We start from the raw sequence: 22,846 nt of genomic DNA, 5'->3' as shown, positions 1-22,846 counted from the left end.
TGGTGCCGAGTGCTGTGGTGTCCCGAGTCAGGGCAACCAAATCAGCCAAAGACAAAAATGCTTAGCTGTCCCTCAGAGAGGTAGGCAAGCAAGCAGGAAAAGCTTAGAACCGGCTGTCCGGGGGGGTCCCTTTAAGCACAAGCCTCAGATAGCCTCAGGTAGCAGTCACACAAAGTAACTACTGACCTGATGCCCTGCTGGAACCGGTTTCAGCTGCCTTTAAATGCGATTCAGCATTCAATCAGTGTGGACGTGCCATTTTGAAATGCTATTTCAAAATGCATTTTGTGTGTAGACACGTTATTTTGAAAGATGTTTTGAAATAACGCTGTAGTGTAGACATACCCTTTGTGGCTAGCTAAGTTAATTATATTCCTTTTTTTGTCTTCTTTTTGGATGACTAAAACATTTTAAGCTTTTGTTTTGGATATTAATATTTTGACTAATAATCCTTTGTCTTAAAATATTTGAACTTTCAGGATGCACAAACTTATTTGCAAATACCAGAGTTATACAAATCCTAATGCGTTGCTAACAATAAATATTTATATTATGATAATGTCCAAATGCCTCAAGAATCATAACATCCCTCAAACAGTAATCACACTCAGTTTTTATTTTTAAACATACTCACAAAAAGCATGTCTACCACACAGCCTATTAAATCTCATCCATTGCAGTTGAATGGGAGCGGTTGTATTTTTGTAATAACAGTTTGCTGATTGTCAAATGATTAGTCTAGGATTGTTTCCCAGTTTTTTCTTAATATGGAACTTTGCATTTAATTTGATTGAAGACTGCATACATGGTAGAAATTAAATGAATCTCTGAATGTATCTTAGGGTATGTCTACACTTGCACCCTTGTTCGAACTAGGGATGCAAATGTAGGCATTCAAAATAGTCAATGAAGCAGGGATTTAAATATCCCGCGCTTCATTAGCATGATCTCGCCGGCACGTTACTCCGATCAACAGCTGTTTTGAAAGTGAGAGTGCGCGCTGGGACACGTTACTTTGAACCAAACCCTTTGGTTTGAACTAACATTACTCCTCATTTCACTTTCGAAACAGCTGTTGATCGGAGTAATGCACCGGTGAGATCATACTCATGAAGCACACGATATTTAAATCCCCATTTCATTGACTATTTTAAATGCCTACATTTGCATCCCTTGTTCGAACTAGGGTGCAAGTGTAGACATACCCTGAGTGTTAGCTGGGGCTCATTGAAGTCTTTTACCAAAACATTTTTGACATAAAATTTGGATTTTGACTAAATAGATTTTTTAACCAACAGTGTCTTACCATGGAAAATTTTGATTATTTTGCTGACCCCTCTCCAGTGTCAGTTTTCAGCTGGAAATGAATATTTTGTCTGAAAACAAATACTTGAATAGGATATTCCACTGAGGTGCTTCCTGGAGGTTGTCATTCCATTGCTTACATCTCCATTTTCTTATAGGATATGTACTACAGACAGGCTTTTTCTCCCAGGATGCACCAGCATTCACCACTTTTTCTCATTAGGAAGGAGGACTGTGATGCACCAGAGGAGACGAAATCCAACCAGAGCCTGGCCAACAGAGAGAAGAGGGGGCACAAAACACTCACACTGCAGCTTCCATGAAGCATTGAGATCTCTTTCCCAAACTGAACTATCTTTTTTTGTGTCCAAAATATTTATTTATTTTTGATTTTTCACCACTGAGATCATATTTTCCAGAGGCGGGGGGTTTCAACCAGCTCTAATTACAGCCTGTCCAGGGAGAAAGTTCTTGAACTGAAAGCTTCTAGTGGACTGTGTATTACAGCATTCCTTATTTGTTCTCAGCCTGACTTGGGCATATCAGGGATCAACAGACTCAACACCAACTGAGAAAGAACCATATCATCTACTGAGTCACTGGTTCCACTTCGTACAACACCAAGCTATTCCTTAGGTATCTTTTATACACTGACCTGGTCCAGCCTGTCTTAGCATAGCAATATGAAGGATCCTTCTACAAAAATGTATGGCTGCAAGCTGAGGCAAGATAACATTTCTGCAAGGGCTCAGCTCGGAGTGTGTTATATATAGCATATGAGTTAATCAGCATGTCCTTGGGACAAGGATTATTAGATAGGATACTGTTAAAAGGACAAAGAGAGGATTTAAGAACCTTAGTTAGAATGAACATCAAAATGTTTCCGTTAAATATTCAGCTAGTGTTGAATAAAACCCATCTTGCAGTCCAAACATAGTATGAATTGAATACTACAGCATCCGTATCATTTCAGAATTCATCTCCATGGTAGTATATGAAGTTCTTGATCCTTATTCAGCTAAAACTCCCTTTGAAAACAAAGGGAGAGCGACTTTAAGTAAAGGAACAATGGTGGAGTAAAATTCCTTGAAACTTGATAACCAGCACTTCCTTTTGTTCTGCAGAGAACTATGTCATCAAAATAGGAATTCACTGAGGTCTCTAAAGACTAGATAAAGATATGGCAATGTAAGAAAATCCCTTGCAGGTACAAAGAGAAGAGCTTTATCTAATTATGTATTTCTAGAATAGAAGAAAAAGAGAAGGTATTTACATATTTTGAACACAGTGCAGTCTGGCTTTTTTTTTCCATATTATTTCTGTTTCTATGCAGGCTCAGAGTGATTTTGGACTACAGGCTTGTCGGATATTTCTGTTCCATGAATGCCAGATGAATAATAAAAATAATAATAAAAAAGGCTTAAAACTATATCTAATTGAACTAAATGTCAGAGAAACAAACGGAGCTGTGAAATAAGAGTCCTGTATCAAATCATCAGTGAACCCTTTGCTTTGGAGTTTGTAACACAGAAAACAATGCACTGTAAGAGGAATTGACATTAAGCCAATCACACGCTGCCCTGCTGGTGACTGACATCTGGTAAGCAGCAAAAAACTCAACTACCCTTTCAGTAATAGATTCTGAATTTCTTTGAGAGGAGGATACCACATACCCTGATCTTTTTACCTGTTCCTCCCACCTCACTCTGTACTCAAAAGTGACACTAGTATCATTGGGAGAGTTTCTTCCTCAAAAAGATTTACTCAGATTCTTACACATACAATATTTTATGTAGAAATGTTAGGCTCCACATACAGTAGGTATTAAGTCACTGTTCACAAGAGTCCAATTCTATGGAATTTCTAAATATTACTAATGAGAGTTTCCTAATTAAAAAATGTTGAATCCACTCTGGAGGGTATCCTATATTAAACCAAGATAAAGTGAAAGTGACTACAGAACTAAAATTAATGGTAAATGATCATATCTTAATTATATTTATAATGTGCAAGCAGAATGAAGTCCAGACCAGTTATTTAATATTTGATGCTTTTAAAGGCTCAGTTTCACAAAGCCAAAAACAATTATGAGCCAACTCACTTGGGAGGAAAAAAATCATGAGAAAAATGTGAATGATAATTGGCAATTATTTAATAACATTTTACTTGATGCCAAAAAAGCCACAATAAAGAAGATTGTAATGGTTAAAATAAAACCAAACAAACCCACATTAGAGGGGAAAGAGAGGCAGTCAACATTATATAACAGATAGACAAAAGAGGAAACTGATAGCAATGAATAGAAATCAGTAGCTAGGAACTGCATCAAAATTATAAGGAAAGGCAAGGAGTATAGACAGGAGAGGAAGGTGATCAGGAACAGTCAACGTGGGTTCACTAAGAGAAAGTCATGCCTGACCAACCTGATTAGCTGAGTTAACGCCTATTACGTCCGTTGGCATATAGAGCAGCAACGAAGGTTCTCCATTTTTGTTTGTCTTTGGCCATTTTCTCCAGTGTGACCAACCTGATTGCCTTCTATGATCTGATAATTGGATCTGTGGATATGGGGAAAGTGTTGGATGTGCTATACCTTGACTTTAGCAAAACTTTTGAAACAGTCTCCCATAATATTCTTGCCATCAAGTTAAAGAAGTATAGCCTGGATGAATGGACTATAAGGTTGATAGAAAGCTGGCTAGATCATTGGACTCACCAAGTAGCAATCAATGGCTTGATGTCTAGCTGGCAGCCAGTATCAAGTGGAGAATCCCAGGATCAGTCCTAGAAGGCAGATTTGTTCAACAGCTTCATGAATGAATTGAATGGAGGGATGGATTGCACCCTCACTAAATTCTCAGATGACAGTAATCTTGTGGGAGATGTAGACATGCTAGAGAATAGGGATAGAGTCCAGAATGACCTAGACACATTGGAGGATTGGGCCATAAGAAATCTGATCAGTTTCAACAAAGGCAAGTACAGAGTCCTACACTTAGAATGGAAGAATCCTATGCATTGTTTGAGGCTGAGGACTGATTGGCTAAGCAGCAGTTGTGAAGAAAAAGATAGGGGATTATAGTAGATGAGAAGCTGGATATGAGTCAATAGTGTACCCTTATTGCCAAGAGGGCTAATGGCATATTGGGCTACATTAGTAGGAACATGGCTAGCAGATCAAGGAAAGTGATTAGCCCCCTCTATTAGGCACTGGTGAGGCCACATATAGAGTATTGCATCCAGAGTTGGGCGTTCCAGTACAGAATGCATGTGGACAAATTGGAGAGAATCCAATGGAGGGCAACAAAAATTATTAGGGGGTTGGGACACATGACTTATGATCAGAGGCTGAGGGAACTGGGCTCATTTAGTAGGCAGAAGAATGAGGGAGGATTTGATAGAAGTCTTCAGCTACTTGAAGGGGCAAGGAGATCCCAAAGAAGATGGAGCTAGGCAATTCTCAATGATGGCAGAAGATAGAGCAAGCAGCAACGGTCTCAATTTGTAGTGGGAGAGAGCTAGGTTGGGCATTAGGAAAAACTATTTCACTAGGAGGGTGATGAAGCACTGGAAAGGGTTACTTAGTAGAATCTTCATCCTTGGAGGTTTTTAAGACCAACCATGTGTAGACCATCCAAATTTCAGAAAAGTCTCTTCTGAAAAAAGAATTGGAAAAAGGTAGGAAAATTGTGGAGCACAATTTATGTACCTTTTTCCAAAAAAGAAGTGTAGTGTAGACATAGCCTTAATAAGCTTGTCACAAACAAACAGTATGCTTTTTAAATCAGGTAAATGTAAAACTATGCATCATAGTATACAGGGAATCCATGACTCTAGAAAAGATTTTGGGGCAGAGAGGTAATCAACTGAACCATGAGCTCCCAGTGTAACCATGAGCTGTGACCATATCAGGGGAATCTGAAGTAGGTGATATTTTACCTCTAATTTGGCTCTGGAATTCTATGTCTAGGTCTGATCCCCACAATTCAGGATGGATAGGTTTTCAGAATGGAGAGAGGTAGTGGTCCCCCCAGGGATCTATACTGCAACCAATCATATTCAACATACTAATAAATCATGTGGTAAAGGGGTAAACAGTGAGGTGACAAAATTTGGAGATGATACAAAACTACTCAAGATAGTTAAGTCCCAAGCAGACTGTGAAGAACTGCAAAGGATCCCTGAAATTTGGGTTACTGGGTAATAAAATGGCAGGTGAAATTCAAGGTTGATAAATGCAAGTAATTGGAAAACTTAATCACAACTATATGTATAAAATGATCCTTTGTAATTTAGCTGTTACCACTCAAGAAAGAGACTTTGGAGTCATTATGGATAGTTCTCTGAAAACTCAATGTGCAGTAGCAGTCAAAAAAGCAAACTGAATGCTAGATATCCATAATAAGAAAAAAATCACATTGTCACTTTATAAACCCATGTATGCCCATGTCTTGAATACTGTGTGCAGAAGTGGTCGTCCCATCCCCAAAAAGATACATTAGAATTGGAAAAGGTTTAGAAAAGGATAATAAAAGTGATTCGAGATATGGAATGTCTTCCATACGAGGAGAGAAAAATAAAACTGTGACTTTTCAGCTTGGAAAAGAGATAGAATCATAGAATACTAGGACTGGAAGGGACCTCGAGAGGTCATCGGGTCCAGTCCCCTGTCCTCATGACAGGACCAAATACTGTTTAGACCATCCCTGATAGATATTTATCTAATCTACTCTTAAATATCTCCAGAGATGGGGATTCTACAACTTCCCTGGGCAATTTATTCCAATGTTTGACTACCCTGACAGTTAGGAACTTTTTCCTAATGTCCAACCTAAACCTCCCTTGCTGCAGTTTAAGCCCATTGCTTCTTGTTCTACCCTCAGAGGCCAAGATGAACAAGTTTTCTCCCTCCTCCTTATGACACCCTTTTAGATACCTGAAAATGGCTATCATGTCCCCCCTCAATCTTCTCTTTTCTAAACTAAACAAATTCTTTCAGCCTTCCTTCATAGGTCATGTTCTCTAGACCTTTAATCATTCTTGTTGCTCTTCTCTGGACCCTCTCCAATTTCTCTACATCTTTCTTGAAATGCAGTGTCCAGAACTGGACACAATACTCACTGAGGCCTAACCAGAGCAGAGTAGAGCGGAAAAATGACTTCTTGTGTCTTGCTCACAACACATCTGTTAAAGCATCCCAGAATCATGTTTGCTTTTTTTGCAACAGCATCACACTGCTGACTCATATTCAGCTTGTGGTCCACTATAACCCCTTGATCCCTTTCTGCCATACTCCTTCCTAGACAGTCGCTTCCCATTCTGTATGTGTGAAACTGATTGTTCCTTCCTAAGTGGATGATGAATGGGGAATATGATTGAAGTCTGTAAAATCATGACTGGTATGAAGACAGTAAATAAAGAAGCGTTTTTTCTTCTCATAAATTACGAACTAGGGGTTATCAAGTGAAATTAGTAGTTAGCAGGTTTAAAACAAACAAAAGGAAGTACTTCTTGACATAACACACACTTAACCTGTGAAACTCTTTGCCAGTGCATGTTGTAAAATCTCAGAGTATAACAGGGTTAAAAAAAGAATTAGATAAATTCATGGAGGATGGATCCATCAGTGGGTATTAGCCAGGAAGGGCAGGGATGGTGTTCCTATCCTCTGTTTGCCAGAAGTTGGGAATGGATGACAAGGAATGGATCACTTCATCGTATATTTTCTGTTCTTTTCCTCTGAGGTACCTGGCATTAGCCACTTTTGGAAGACAGGATACTGGGCGAGATGGACCTTTGGTCTGATTGACTATGGCTGTTCGTATGTTGATACATTGGAGAGCATGATTAATGTTCTACAGAACTTGTTTATAGCGACCAAATCAAGGAGCTCTGTCTACAGTAATTAATACACCAAAGAAAAGATTAAGGATTAACTTGATTACAGTCCACAAGTAACTACATAGAAAAATATTTACTACTTGGCTATTCATTCGGGAGAGAAAGGTGTAACACAGTCTAATGTCTGGAATTTGAAGTTAGATAAATTTCAGACTGGAAATAAGGCATACTTTTTAAATCATGAGGGTAAATAACCATTGCAAACTGACCAAAAGTTGAAGTGGAGTCTCTGTCACTGACTATTTTAAATCAAGACTGAATTGTTTCCCCTAAGCAATATTTTCTAGGAATTCTTTTTAGGAAGTTCTATAACTTGTAGCTACACAGAGAGCAGACTTGCTGATCACAGTGGTCCCTTCTGGCCTTACAATCTATTGATTGTTTTGCCATAGCCCACTCAGCTGTCATGGCAAATTGTTCAATTGCTACTGTAAATGTAGTAAAAACTGCTTGGAACATAAAGTTTATCAGGTTTTCTGTGAGGATGCTGTGACATTCTACCCATCTTTAACCCATTTTCAATGTTAGCTGTAGGTACAAGAGGCAGTGCAATGGATTATTTCCTAAGTGCAAGTGAGGTTGCTGTGTTCAATAATAACTTTTTAGTATAATGCTCCATTATGTTAGCAAAAGACCACATCCGTATTCAAGCTATATTATAGCTACCTGTTGAATATATTATAGTGACAGATTGTGATTCAGATGTAAGTGCAATGGTAAAATCAAAGTCCCTTTTGAAACTATTTGAAAAAATTGTGTCACTCTAGGATAGGGAAAACAGTAAAATAAATAATAATTCTTTGCATCCTGGAACAAAACAAACAAAAAACAAATACACACCACCCCCATGCCCTCTCCAAAACACCCTAAAAGGCAACTTTTGACTTTGTCACTGAAAAAGCAAAACATGACAGTTGAGATTTTGCTAAACCAGAATATGGCTGCCTGAGTTCATCTCATCCAGTTAACTTCTAGTAGCTTTAGATTAATTTTTCCAGAAGTTTCCTTGCAGGATATTGAAAAGTTTTGCTTTGCCAACTTATTGATGCAATGACCTTTCCCCATTGTCTAGCTTCTAAATTTAGTTTATTAAATTTAAGGGGCAACAGGGTCATATGTAGTATTATTAAAATTCATAGGAGAGATATGGATTACAGTACTGAAAGTGCTAAATTAAATATGATTTGCTGCTATAGTAAGATATTTTAAATCCAGGTCATGCCAATCACACGCCGGAGAAGAGATTTGCTTCTGAGAAGAGAGATGCTGAACCTTTCAGAAAGTATGCACCATAAGTAGGGATCCTTAGCTGAAGGAAACATTTTTATACAAAAATCATAATTAGAATATACCTTTGTTTAACCAAATATTCTAAACATTCTTTTGGTTCCATGTTTTGCATAATAAAATTGAATAGTTGTGTTGGTATGACCAGGAATACTGGATAACATGGACTTTTGGTTACTTTGGATGTGACTTTTAAGGTGATAATTTCTATTTGGTTACTTTTGATGTGACAAATTCTATGTTTATATAGTTCCTTACATCTCTTCATCCTATACATCCACTTTTCTCTCACTTACTTACTTTATTCTTTAGTACAAATATTCTAGAAATGGTTATTCCATTTTTATAAATAATAATCAGAAAATGTATTTTCTTCAAAATGTTGATTGTCTTGGACATAGATACAGGGTGCATTTACACAGCACCCAAAACTCGAAGTAAGATACACAATTTGAGCTATGCAAATTACTTATCTTATTTTGATTGAATTTCAAAATAGCTTATTTTGAAATTTGGTGTGTCTATACAGTGCCAAATTTTGAAATAACGTGCTATTTCGAGACATCCCTTATCCCGTGTGCAACAAGGTTTACCGGAATGGCAAAATAGCATGCCCATTATTTCAAAAAATATTTTGAAATAATGGATGGCTTGTGTAGATGCAGGGTAGCTATTTTGGGATACCTCTGGTATCCTGAAATACCCGAGCAGTATAGATGTACCCATAGACTACTGCTCAAATGTTGGATACATTGTTAATTGTACCCACCCAGTTATGCATGTATGTGCAACTTTTCATTTAGCATCCTTGCTCTGGTAGAATACTATCAATATACCTAATATAAAAATAATCCTTTGTCTTGTGTTCTGTAGCTCAAACTAGATCATCATCATGATCCCTTCGGTCTTTAAAAAAGCTATGAAAAATTAACAAACAACAAGTAAGCTATTTAATTCTCAGAACAGAGATAGGGTAAGAATAATACTAAAGAGGATCAGACAGTTTGATTATTTTAATCTTTTCATTTGTAAATTATTCCCAATAAATTATGACTTCCACAAATTTATTCATTATCCAGAATTGTTCCATGAATAATTTTAACAACATTTTCAAGTTATTGTAGTCAGCTAGTAGCCAGACAGTTAATAAGTCAGCTGATGTTATTTCTGTTCCCTGGATATTTGGATAACCTAAGTTTTAGATGCAACATTTGCATCAAAGTCTCAGAGGAGTAGCCACATTAGTATGTAACTTAAAAACAAACAAACAAAAAGTATTCCGGTAGCACCTTAGGGTATGTCTACACTACCCCGCTAGTTCGAACTAGCGGGGTAATGTATGCATACCGAACGTGCAAATGAAGCCCGGGATTTGAATTTCCTGGGCTTTATTTGCATAAGCCGGCCGGCGCCATTTTTAAATGCCGGCTTGTTCGAACCCCTTGCCACGCGGCTACACGCGGCACGGGCTAGATAGTTCGAACTAGCAAGCCATTCCGAACTATCTGTATGCCTCGTTCGAGGCCTCGTTCGAGGCGTACAGATAGTTCGGAATGGCTTGCTAGTTCGAACTATCTAGCCCGTGCCGTGTGTAGCCGCGCGGCACGGGGTTCGAACAAGCCGGCATTTAAAAATGGCGCCGGCCGGCTTATGCAAATAAAGCCCGGGAAATTCAAATCCCGGGCTTCATTTGCACGTTCGGTATGCATACATTACCCCGCTAGTTCGAACTAGCGGGGTAGTGTAGACATACCCTCTGAGACTAACAAAAATATAGCATGAGCAAAACCTACTTCCTCAGTTCAGTTCAAAATACATTTAATTTAAATGCATTTCATTTGTTGATTAAATCAATTTCAGGCAAAATTTTGCTCTGAAAATATTTGCTAATACATAATATATAAAGATACATGAATATGTTTGATTCAGTGAGATGTTCAGAAACAGGCTTTTATTCCAATTAAGGATCTGCAGTGCTTTAAATGTGGTAGAAATAGAGGTTGGAATCTCATGCTATATTAGTTAATAGCTACATATCAATAGTTAATTGAGAAAGGAACAATAATGGTATGACAACTTTTTCATTATTGCATTGTAGCTTAATTGATCAGATGAGTTAAAAAACTTATACAAGTATTTTGCCACAAGAGTAGGCAAGTTTTCACAGACTTCTAACTGAATTAACTCAAAAGAAATTGAACTGAATACAATTAAAGGACCCTCATACAGCCATTTTAAAAATATAGTTGCACTGTAATCAAATTTGATCCCATTGGTACGGTAGATTCTTGGGGTTAAATTCTGAGGTGACATAAAAGATGGTATGTTTTATTCATTGCTAAATTCCTGTAACTCATACAAAAACAACGAGAAGTCCTGTGGCACCTTATAGACTAAGGGTATGTCTACACTACCACCCTAGTTCGAACTAGGGTGGTTAATGTAGGCAACCGGAGTTGCAAATGAAGCCCGGGATTTGAATTTCACCTCATTCCACGAGGAGTAACAGTAGTTCGGAATAGGAAGCCTAATCCGAACTACCTAGTTCGTGCCACGTGTAGCCGCGGGCACAGAGTCCGAACTAGCGGACATTTAAAAATGGCGGCGCCCGGCAATATGCAAATGAAGCCCGGGAAATTCAAATCCCGGGCTTCATTTGCAACTCCGGTTGCCTACATTAACCACCCTAGGGTGCTAGTGTAGACATACCCTAACAGATTTATTGGAGCATAAGATTTCGTGGGCAAAAACTCACTTTGTCAAATGCATGTAACACATACAGAATCTGATTCAAACCCCACTTTAAAAGTCTGTCTGGCAGCACAGTGGGACTAAGGCAGCCTCTCTACCTGCTCTAGTTCCACACAACATAAATGCACTACTTCCCACCCTAAGCTTTGTCTACACAGCTTCCATTGCCTGGGGATTACAACCAGTGGAAGATGCAGTGACGGTGCCCCCCTCACCTAAGAGATGGAGGAGCTGCTCGCTGTTTCCCAAGAGCCACCTTCTCAGCACCAACTCAACCCCACAACCCTTTCCATGCCCCAACCCCATGTCCCAACCTGAGCCCCTTCCCACACCCTGAACCCTATATCCCCAGCCCAGAACTCCTCTCACATCCTGAATCCCTCAGCTTCCAACCAGAGCCCTTCCTGTACCCCAGCTGCTCATCTCTGCCTCCACCCCAGAGCCTACACCCCCACATGTCAACCCTCTGCCTCAGCCCTATGCTCTGTCCTGTACCCACACTACCTCCCAGAGCATACACCCCCTCCCACACTCTGAACACATAGGCTGCAGCCCTTGAACCCTCTCTCATACCCCAGCCTCACCCCAGAACATATAGCCCCAGCTAGAACCCTCATGACCCCCTGTAATCCAAGTCCCTGCCATAGCCCTGAGCCCCCTCAAGCACTCCAAACCTCTTAGTCCCAACCCTCATGCCCCAGCCAGAGCCCCAACACTCAGCCACAGACCAGGAATGGGAGAATGGAGTGAGAATGTGTCCTTATGGAAGGGGTAAAGTGGTCCAGGGCTTTGGGGAAAGGAGAGGCAGAGGGCAGGACAAAGGTGTTTGGTTTTGTGCCATTAGAAAGTTAGCAACCCGAACTGTAGGCAATTATTTTATGTAGTCACTTAATAGAGGGATTAATTGTTTTGGTTAATGATAATTAATTAATGTGTGATGGACAGATTTAAATAGGATAGTATTATAAGCATATAACACTGATAAGCAGTTATGAGTGGGGCACAGGGCAGTGGTGGGGAACAAACACTTCCAGCCACCCAGGCACCCCAGTAACCCTCAGTTTTGTGTGTCTCTCTGCAGGTGGTCAAGGCCATCAACAGGGTGCTGCTCCGCAGAGTGGTCTACCTCACCGACCTGGAAGCGGTCATCCAGTTGTTCGGCGCCCTGGGGGGCAATCGACAGGATGCATATTCCCATCCATGCCCCGGACCACCAGGCCTCCCTCTTCATCAACAGGAAGGGGTACTTCTCTGTGATCCTGCAGGCCGTGTCTGACCACTGAGGCCAGTTCATGGACACCAACGTGGGCTGGTCCGGCATGGCACACGATGCGCGGATGTACCGCAACTCCTCTGTATGACAGAGGCTGCACACTAGGACTTTCTTCCCCGACCACCATATCATGGTCGGGGATGTGGACATGCCAGTGTGCCTGCTGGGGGATGCGGCCTACACCCTACATCCCTGGCTGATGAAGCCCTACACGGGACACCTCAGCCCCTCCTGGCAGGCCTTCAATGCCAGGCTCAGCAGGGCCCACATCATGGTAGAGGGGGTCTTCGACTGACTGAAAGCATGATTTAGGTGCCTCCTCACCCACCTAAACCTCTCCCAGCACAATATTCCTCACGTTGTGGCAGCATGCTGTGTGCTCCACAATTTATGTGAGAGGAAGGGGGAGTCTTTCCTGCCAACCTGGATGGCAGAGGCTGACTGCCTGGCTGGCCAGTACTCACAGCCCCAGATGGCTGCCAGCCAGGAGGCCCTTCGGGGGGCTGTCCGCATCCGGGAAGCCCTGCGGGAGAGTTTCCAAGCAGATGAGGACTGAAGTCCCCCTGGCATGTCCCACTGAAGCCTTTTGCCTTACATTCCACCCCCACCTCCTTCTCTTTTCCCCTACCTAACCCCCCTTCCTGATTACATTAAAAACACCTGTGTTGCCACAAAAAAATCTCTTTAACATAACTGGGGTGGGGGTAGAGGGGGAATGAAGGTGCGAGAAGGGAGGGGGAAACCTGGGAAGAGGGAGCTGGAAGGGGGAGGCAAGGGAAGGGGAAGCTCAGGGTTGGGGGTCTTGCCAGCCCTCCCATCTCGCAGCACTGCGTGTGCAGGGGCCTCAGCATTCCCTGGGGGGAGTGGGTATGGAAGGTGGTGCAGGAGGAATGGGGGGGCGGAAGAAGCGGGAGGGGGAGCAGAAATGGGAGGAGGAGCAATAGCTGGGGCGGCCGCAGGGGCTGGAGCAGCAGGAGTCAGCAATCGGTCCGCCAGGGCCTGCAGATGCTCGCGGAGGGCACGGCCTTGCTCTCGCAAGCTCTCCCACCACAGCTGAAGGTTCTCTTGCACCCACTGCTCCTGGCTGTGGATCTACCATCACTGCAATCACAGCTGCCACCTCTGGAACTCCTCCAGGTTGCAGGTGCACCTGCTGGCCTGGGTGCGCGTGGATTGTCCAGGCAGGGTGGTGCGCCCTGCACTCGCAGGTGCTGCAGCTGCGAGTGAAACAAGAGCAGTGGTCAGTTCTCCCTGGGGACACAGTGGGTGAAACCCAGTCTCCTTTGCAAGGTGAGGACGGCAGGTCTCCGCACCATCACGTCCTGCTATCCCCGGGAGTGTGAGCTGGCTCAGGACTGCACCCCAGCCTCTGGGCTGCCTATACTGCGGTGTGTGTGGGAGGTAGTGGAGATGTGCCCTGCCTCTGTGTAGAGGGGGCGTCTGGAGGGAGGGCAGTGTGCAATGTCTCTCCCCGGGGTCAGGAGCCTGTCATGTGTCTTCATGCGTAGACGCGTGTGGGGAACAGGCAAGGGCCTCTGCATGGCACCCAGCTGGGGCCATGAGTCCCAGCTGGCACAGCAGATGCACAGGTTGCCGCCTGCTCCGTGGGCATCAAGGCAGACGCGCACGGTCCCTGGGCTTCCCCTCTCCTCCTGCCCTGCATAAGGGGACCGTGATTTTCCTCATTCCACCAGGTTTCAGTGATGTCTATTATGTCTATCTCCTCCTTTAACACGATCACCGATCTTATTAGTCAGATTCTTAGCATTTGTGTAGAAGCACTTTAAAAATTTGCAACTGATTAGTTATCTGCCCTTCCCTGATGCATTGGACAGTTTTATATACTGTTCTTTGTTTGTTCTGGCCCATGGTTTGTCCTCTCCCCCCTTCTTTCTGACTACAGCTTAGAGATTCTCTATCAATGGATTCTCCTCGAAGAGAAGTCTCCATCTGATTTACGTGCATCTCCACACCAATCGGCTTTCCCCCATCTCTTAGTTTAAAAACTGTTCTTAAATACTATTCAAATAGTATTCTTGATGCTGTAGCCCTTAGGAGACTGAACCTTTAGCTATTGCAGTCTAAGTGTGCAGCTACACAATTTGAGCAACAGAAATTTCGTATTTTATTTTGATGTTATTTCAAAATAGTTTATGTTGTCCTTTGGCTCTGTCTACACAGCACCAAATTTCAAAATAAAGCGCTATTCCGAAATGTCCCTTACTCCTCATAGAACGAGGTTTACAGGGATGTCAGAACAGCGAACCTGAAATAACAAGCTTGCTATGAAGACATGTGATTGCTATTTTTGGATATTCTGGTATCCCGAAATAGTGTTGCAGTATAGACAGAGACAAAGGACAACATAAACTATTTTGAAATAGCATCGAAATAAAACACAAAATTTCTGTTGCTCAAATTGTGTATCTTATTTCGAGTTACGGTTCAGTGTAGACAGATTAATCAATCGTTACACTGAGAGATTAATCAATAACCAATCCAGCCATCCATCAGTAAGACGATAGTAACTGGGGCTCATCTTCCTTACATTCATGGGTGACACATATAATAGGCCAGGGAAGGCTGTACCACACTCTGGCCTGAGCTGCCTACTTCTTGCTGCTAGTTGGTCCCAGCCCAGGTAGGTTATTCTTCTTTGGAGAAATCTGGGAGGGTTGGGGCTGAAGCTAGGACAGTTGGGACTTGGGGTGGCTGAGGCCACCCAGGTCTGGGGCTGAGGCTGCGCTGTCTGGCACTCTGGGGCTGGGAGAGGAATGTGCTGTGGTTTTGAAGATGCTGGCAACTATAAGGGGAGGCTTTAGGCTTCAGCAGGGAAATAAAGGCAGGGGATGGAGCCTCAGGTGGAAAGGTGAGCTGGGCCAGGGGCTAGCCTTCCTGAGCCTAAGGTTTACCCACCACTCATGTTTTCATTTGCTTTCCATTATATCAAACATAAAGTTATACTTGATGCATACCTCTGTGAGCAACAGGAGAAGCAGGCCTCACATGCCCCAGTCATCTAACCATGAGCATTTTTGTGAGCTAAATTGGAAAGGTTAGGAACTTCAATACCTGCCCATTTTAGTTTCTGGCATTCATTTGCTTGCCTCTCCCCTTCCAGAGGATAAACAGTGTATTTCAGATGCTTATGAGCCTGGGGTTGCTTGGAGAAATCAAAACTAATACAGAGTTCTTGTCATAGTCCTGAACAAACAGCATTCAGTCACAGTCAATTTAATCTAAGAGAATGGGATTATTTCTTCGCCACTTCTAGACTTCACTGATTGACAAGGCATTTTTCTCACAGTTGCTTTATATTTGTCCATACACACTTGGAGATTACTGCAATTTTAGCCACTGTACATTTTCTCCAGAGGAGTACGGTTTAGGAAAATTAAAAAAGTTATAGCATAAATAAAATGACTGACCCTCTTGCAAAAAAAAAAAAAAGATGAAAAACTGTCAGTTTATGTCAGCTACACTGCATCACTGTGAGACAGATAAGAACTCCTCCCTTACAAATAAAATTTTTTTAAAAATGTGTGTGTCCACTTTGCAAATATAATCTGGAAACATATATCTGTGCTAGTGCTCAAAATACTTTCTCTGTAACTGGTTGAAAAGTATCTTTCTCCACTTGCCCCCATCAGGAACCTGCCCCTCCCCAGACATTAGTAGATTTCAGGCTTGCTTTTCCGGTGCACAAAGATGTAAGACACTATTAGGAACTGGACTGTATTTTTCAATATATATAAACAAGTTTGTTTGATGTATTTTATGATTTGTTCGTTAATGTGCCCCAACTGCTGCCTGTCTAGAATTTTAATTTTCAGGCCTCTAGGGTATATATATCTATTTATAAAGAAAATATTTTGATCTGAACTTTCAATCCTCACATTCCGATGGTCAAATCACTGGCACATTCTGAATAGCTTGGTATAATGTATCAATTTCACATGATATAAGATGCATGCAAAACTAATATGGAGCCCCATTCTGATTCTCTGCTCTCCTGCTTTCGAACTTTGCTAGACAGATAATAGATTAATGGAAGCTGTGAGAATAATGATTTCAGACATATCTGACAAGACATATTTGTGGTATAAAATTAATCCTCAGCAATAAGAACGGTGCAAGTTAAATTTTAATGAATCTGACACTTAAGCTTATCTCTGAGTATCTTCTGGAATCGGAAACATTGGTAAATGGGTAGAAGAAAGTCCTTGGAGCTGTAGTTCATATATTAATAATATAGAAAGAGATCATCTTTATGTATCTCTTACCCTTCTTTTAACCTGATTTCTATCACAAAATACTTGGATAAATAAGAATTTTTCAAATCTTCTCTTTTATTCTAAAAGTATAATAAATTGCTTCAATATGTGCTGCACAGTGGTGAAAAACAACATATCTGGCAAAGTCAGAGCAGTCTTTACATACATAGATAATAAAATTTGTATTAAAAATACTGATCTCCAAACAGTCAAGTTATATAATTAAGAATGGGAAATGTTAAATGGTACCTAGTTTAATTCTTATCTCACTGTTACAGATTACACAGTTTTGAAGAAAGCATTTTATTGTAGTTACAGTGAAATGACTGGCCTTTCTAAAGCAGTGAAGTAGTTAGCTACCAAACTATTTAAAGTGACCAAAGGTGTGAATAGAACATTCAGGAGTCAAGGTGGTACATGAAACAATATCCGATGAATGGACATTTTTGGTAGGAAGCTATACAGTCTTCCTGAACTTCTGAAAAAAAGTGAAAGCAGTGTGTGTGTGTCTGCCTGTGTCTGTGTGTTGGGGAGGAGGGGAGTTGGAGGGTGAAGGAATAGGGAAAAGAAAAAAGATGAATCCCACAGCAACCATATACTATCCTCAGGCCTGCCAATATGTGTGGGGGAGAGAAAAAGGGATGACTGTCTTGGGGCCCAATGATTTAAAAGGGCTGGGGTTCCTGGCTTTTGCTGCTGCCGCTATCATGGTGAGGGCAGCAGCCAGATCCCCAGGCCCTTTCAATCACCACCAGAGCTCCATGCAGCATGCTCCTGACAGCACTAAGGCTGCCTGGGGGAAGCTAGCCCCAACCCCGCTCCTTCCACATGAGTCTCTGCCCCTTCCAGGCGCACATAGACAGCCCTGTTTTGCCTAGAGGCCCAACAAATCTGTCAGCACTAGTGACTATCTTGTTGACCTCCCCAGTAGTGCTACAGTTTCTAACATCTGCAGTTCCCCCCGCCACCTAATGTTTAGTTAACCCAAAATGTTTAGTTTTGGTTCTAGTAAATATTTCATTTGATCAAAAATATGGGTTTTTTTAAGTTTTTGATTTGCTGGAAAAAATGTATCATTTCAAGTTGATTTGAATTAGTATTTGTTTAGAAGCTTCAGGGAGTAGCTGAGTTAGTATGTACAGGATAAAGTTAAAAAAAACAACAAATAGTCTGCCAGCACTTTAAAGGTTAACAAAACATGTAGATGGTATCATGAGCTTTCGTGGGCTGGAGTTCTTTATATCAGAAGAAGTGGGCTGTGCCCATGAAAGCTCATGATACCATCTACATGTTTTATTAGTCTATAAAGTGCTACCAGACCATTTGTTGTTTTTTTAGTATTTGTTTGTTTGTGTCTTTTATGTTAATTTGTTTTTTGTTTAAGCAACTGAACAAAAACAACTAAAACCCACAGTTATTGACACACAGCTTCTGTGGCTATACCAACTGCTGAGCTGGTTGAGTAATACTAGTTGTTAAAAAAAATCTAAAACATCCATGAAGTGCATACCCCTAATAGCAGTAAGTGAGACCTGTACATATGGAAGTGTTCCTGAGGGAAATAACATAGCTTGTTTAATAACTTTGGCTATTATTCTGTCAAGATGTTCACTGGAAAAAAATTAGGTTTATGTTAAATCAAGTGGAAGAAGATGAGACCATGTGAAGAGAACCTGACAGGTAAATACAAAGAAACATTTGTTTTTGTTTGTTTGTTTGTTTTTAGTGACAGTTTCAAACAATTTGAAGTTTAGGAATAATTCTGTTCCCATAGAAACAATCTTTCTGCTGGTGCAGCTATAAGGAGGGATTTTCCAAAGTGCCCACATAATTTAGGGGCATAATTCCTAAAACCAGCTTCCAATTAAATGTTTTCACCTTATTTACATAGATGCTTTGCGCCATTCTAGATCAGGAAGAGCTTTAGTGTAAGACGGAGGAATCTAATATTTGTGATGAGGAAATGTGCTTACAGCAATTTTATAATGGGAATTAGCTTAATGGAGCTAATGGATCCATTAGCATAATAGATCATTTGAACAACTGACATACCATCCAACTGTGACCCCAATTCAGCAGGGTGGAGTTCCACTGAAGTCAAGGAGATGGACGAAGGGAAGCTATTTGTGCAAGTTGATGTGAATATTTTATTCGTTTGGATTTTTTAAAAGAAATGAAGCTATCCTATGCTCTGTCTACACATACATTACAAAACAACAAGTTATGAACTCAGTTCATTCCAATGCCTTATCAAGAGTTTATACAATCCCTGCCTCTCCCAAGTAACAACCTCTTTAATTCATTTTTTTTCAAAGCTGCAGAAATCCTTCCATCATGATAGGAGGGTCTACAGATTTTGGTTTAGTCAGACTAAATCATCATAAAATGCGCATCACCGGAGAAGTATTGCACTTGCCAAATTGACCACCACACTGTTTCTTGCATCGCACCAGGCACCATATGGTGATGTTCCCAGGTTTGTCTCAATCCTATGAAATGATCAGGCTAAGAGAGAAAGCATTAGCTTAAGATCTGAGTGCTCCAGCTACTATCAACCAGTGAGTTACTAAATGAGTAAAAAAAGTTCTGTCATACTTTCAGGATCTAAATATGTAGGGTTTTTAATATTGTAGACAACATCTTGGGTTGTATCTGGAAATGCATAGACAGCCCATGCAGATTGCAGAGCACAGCTGAATGTGTTCTCTACACAGAATGCCTGTAATTTAGGGTGAGACCACATTCTACACCAAATAAAGATGTGAGGCCATCTGGTATAAACCTATGCAGTCAGAATTACAGTATTCTAGACAAAAAGACATGGGTAACTGCAGTCAGATACATATTGAAAAAAAATGTTTCCATATACTAATCAAGCACAGATTGAAGAGTGGTGTTGGCACTGCTCCTCCTTAGGCCTTCAGATATTAATATTGTGTTCCATTAGAAAATGAAAAGCCTGATTGAAGTGGTAGTTTGACACCAGAAGAGGGTCAACACATCTGATAGCTTGGAAATATGTGGGGACTGGAAAACTCAGTGGAATACAGTGTTTTGTGGCTTGAAACTCTAGAAGAGTAAAGGGTGAGTTAATTTGTAGGTTAGGCTTGGGATTGGGTTTTTTTTTATCATGACACCAAACATATTGTTAAAAGGTCTTTCCTACATGAATGTTCTCAAGATGGAGGCTGTTTGCTTATAAGACTCAAGAAACAAATACCAATTTGACCCCTAGATCAGAATAAACACAAAAGCCCCATCATGTGGGAAGTTTAAGATACACCAGGCAAAGTACAGGAAATATATTGTGTGGAAAGATTTTCCATTGGCCACAAGGATATAGGTTGGATTATTTAATAGGTTTATTCCATCTTTACTTTCTATTAGATGTGAAAATAATTTAAAATGCTGCATAAAATTGTCAAAACTGAATCTTTCCTGAAAAAAGTGTCATTCACCACTAAAATTCCTGCCTATAAAGCTTCTAGACAACCAGGGAATATATGGAAAATCATCTCCACTATTTGACTCTCTTAAGTTTTGACTGGTTTTTTGACATTTGTTCATGTTCACAAACTTTTTGCAGGGCTCTTTTGTGAACCATTTTGCTGTTCCTAGGCATGCCTCAAAGTTTGCATTATCATGGTGATGGTGTATTCCATCAGAAGTATATTGGTAAGTCAGATGGTACATTGTTTCTCCAGTGTCTAACTGGTTGGAGCCATCTCAAAAGAGCTAGCCATAGTGATGTTTGCTTTGACACTGCAGTTGTTTTAGGTAAAAAGAAGGACTACAATAAGGCTATATCTACACTACGAGTTTTTGCCAGAAGAGGCAATGCAAATGAAGTGCTGATTAGCATTTTGTCATGCTTCATTTGCCTAATCTATTCCAAGCCGTTTTCATGCAAGAGTTTTTTTGCGCAAAAACAAGCAGTGTGGCTGTGGCCATTTAGTGCAAAAACCCCTTTTATGCTTCTCTGAGACATAAGGATCTTGCGCAGAAAGAGGTTTTTGCACAAAACAGCCACAGCCATACTGCTTGTTTTTGCACAAAAACCTCTTGTGCAAAAATGGCTCAGAATAGATTATGCAAATGAAGCACAACAAAATGCTAATCAGAGCTTCATTTGCATTGCCTCTTCTGGCAAAAACTTGTAGTGCAGACATAGCCTAAGAGTAAGCTATATAAGGCATTGGCTAGAACTAAAACAGCTACAATTTTAAAAAAAGTAAGATACTTCATTAGGGACTATTTTTTCAAACTTATCATAAACTCATAAACATTTTGAACTTGAACTGCTGTCACAGGACATTTGGCTCAGAAGGTGGAGGAATAGAGAAAGGGGGAAAGCATTAGATGTGACATATCTGGACTTGAGAAGGACTTAAACACTGCTTCACTTGAGAGCCTCATAAGCAAACAAGGGATACGTAGTCTAGCTGAAATTGCTGGAATGTAGGTGCACAACTGGCTGGAAAATCACACTCAAAATAGTTATCCATGTTTCAATGACAAATGGAAAGAAGGCGTGGAGTCTGTCCTGGTTCCAATATTATTCAATACTTTGGTTAATTACTTTGATTATGGTGGAGAGTATATTTGCAGAAGGGTTACACGTTGTTGCAAGCACTTTGTAAAACAGGATTCAGATTTAGAAGATCCTTGCTAAATTGGTGCCAAAAGATGGAATTCAATACATTCAAGAGAAAAGTTCTAAACTTAGGAAGGAAAACATTAAATGCACAGATACTAAACAGCCGTACTGCAGAAAAGGATGATGGGATTCAAATGAATCAAAACTGAATATGAGTCAACAACCTAACAATTGGTTCTATTGCCCTTCACAGATCATGGTATATTCACCAATGAGTTCTTGATGCATGGGGTGGTTGGATTGTATCGACTATACAATTAGCCTGATAACCGCATTTTAACATACTTGGAATCATAGAATCATAGAGCTGGAAGACACCTCAGAAGGTCATCAAGTCCAGCCCCCTGCCCAAGGGAGGACCAATCCCAACTAAATCAACCAAGCCAGGGCTTTGTCAAGCCGAGACTTAAAAACCTTTAGGGATGGAGATTCCACCACTTCCCTAGGTAACCCATTCCAGTGCTTCACCACCCTCCTAATGAAATAGTTTTTCCTAATATCCAACTTAGACCTCTCCCACTGTAACTTGAGACCATTGCTCCATTTCTGCCATCTGTCACTACTGTGAACAGCCTTTCTCCAGCCTCTTTGGAACCTCCCTTCAGTAAGTTGAAGGCTGATACCAAATCCCCCCCTCACTCTTCTCTTCTGCAGACTAAACAAACCCAAATCCCTCAGCCTCTCCTCATAGGTCATATGCTCCAGCCCCCTAATCATTTTGGTCACCCTCCACTGGACCCTCTCCAATACGTCCACACCCTTCCTGTTGTTGGGGACCCAGAACTGGACACAATACTCCAGATGTGGCCTCACCAGAGCCGAATAAAGGGGAATAATGGACACTGTTGACTCATATCCAGCATCTCATCCACTGTAATCTCCAGGTCCTTTTCTGCAGAACTGCTACTTAGCCATTTGGTCTCCAGCCTGTAACAATGCTTGGGATTCTTCCATCCCAAGTGCAGGACTCTTCACTTGTCCTTGTTTAACCTCTTCAGATTACTTTTGGCCCAATCCTCCAATTTGTCTAGGTCACTCTGTACTCTGTCCCTGCCCTCCAGCGTATCTACCTCTCCCCCTAGCTTAGTGTCATCTGCAAACTTGCTGAGGGTGCAATCCATCCCCTCATCCAGGTCATTAATAAAGATGTTAAACAAAACCGGCCCTAGAACTGATCCTTGGGGCACACAACTTGAAACCGACCACCAACCTGACACTGAGCCATTGATCACTACCTGCGGGGCCTTACCTTCTAGCCAGCTTTCTATCCAACGTACAGTCCATTTATCCAATCCATATTCCCTTAACTTGCTGGCAAGAATATTGTGGGAGACCGTATCAAAAGCTTTGCTAAAGTCAAGCTATATCCCACCCACTGACTTTCCCATATCCACAGAG

This window comes from Pelodiscus sinensis, chromosome 3 (genome assembly GCF_052426305.1).
Source record: "Pelodiscus sinensis isolate ZL-2025 chromosome 3, ASM5242630v1, whole genome shotgun sequence".
Lineage (NCBI taxonomy): Eukaryota > Metazoa > Chordata > Testudines > Trionychidae > Pelodiscus > Pelodiscus sinensis.
This window is presented reverse-complemented; position numbering follows the sequence as displayed.